Raw genomic sequence first — 1,163 nt, forward strand, 5'->3', positions numbered from 1 at the left:
GGTCTACCAAGGCCTATTTACCTATCATCCATTACATTTTTTTTTCAAACACCACATCCGAATATACAATTAATCAGCTGTCAACATCATATGAACAAGTGTAATTAGAAAATTGCATATAAAATAATGTATGATGAAACATGTATTCAGCTGCAGCTTATTTGTCACTGTTGCCTTCAAATGTCTCCTACCTTTAAAGAGGGTATATGAAAAGCACAATATATACACATCCATACAAAACATCTTGGAAGCAAACACCAACAAACCAAGCATGTAGAAACTACCAAATAAAATACTAGGGCCACTTAGAAGGACCTTTCAAAAGTATTTTTCTCATTCCAGGTCTTTTAATCTATTAAGAAAAAAATATAAATACAGTCTCACCTAGGTTTCTGTGCAGGTTTCAAGTTCAAAATCATTAAAGCTATAGAAAGATGAGCAAACATTTGAAAGATAACAAAGAAACCTCGAAATCTGGTAAACACAGCATTCCATGTATCTTAAAATATAGACGTACACTATATTTCCTGGAAAGTATGCAAAAAGGGGGAGAGATGCAGATACTGAATAAAATTTCCAAAAATATTATACATTAACCTTTCTTCACATGTAATTACTTATGCTCAGAGCAAAACTTCTTTAATTAAAGGTCCAGAAAATAATACAGTGTCTTTACACACGGCTGTGTGGGACTGCATATGATATAAATAAGAAAAAAAAAATAATCTGTACAGAGACCACCTACATTCTATCAATTATGTGTGTAAATAACTCTAAATCTATTTCAATTACAGTTTTTTTTTTTAATCACCATTCGATTTTGCTCATTTTTCTAGCAGTTCATAAGTGTCCAAGAAATTATCTTTTAAAACTTACACTCTGTATTTGCATACCAGTTATAATGCTTTAGACTGCGTTAGGGGAGTATGGCTACATCCATGTAGCCAAAATCCCACTTAAAATAAAACCCAGTAAAAACAAACTATCTCTAAATCATAATGCAAAAATATGGACTCTCTGGATATTACTTTGTACACATCAAGTTAATTAACTTCAAAAACACAAACAGGAACAAATGAAAGACAAGAGAAGAAAAGTGGGAAGGAAAAATCATCCCTACAATAAAACAAAACAATTTAACTTCCTAACATTACCTAACCCTC

General features: G+C 31.6%; 1 protein-coding gene across 1 annotated transcript in view; it reads right to left on the minus strand.

Annotated features, from left to right (window-relative positions):
• The window catches only part of LOC119589517 (titin homolog), a gene marked incomplete in the record, with an annotated part of 25,873 nt that overhangs the window by 3,335 nt on the left and 21,375 nt on the right, over nt 1-1,163 (minus strand).

Source organism: Penaeus monodon, chromosome 25 (assembly GCF_015228065.2).
Source record: "Penaeus monodon isolate SGIC_2016 chromosome 25, NSTDA_Pmon_1, whole genome shotgun sequence".
NCBI classification, from domain to species: domain Eukaryota; kingdom Metazoa; phylum Arthropoda; class Malacostraca; order Decapoda; family Penaeidae; genus Penaeus; species Penaeus monodon.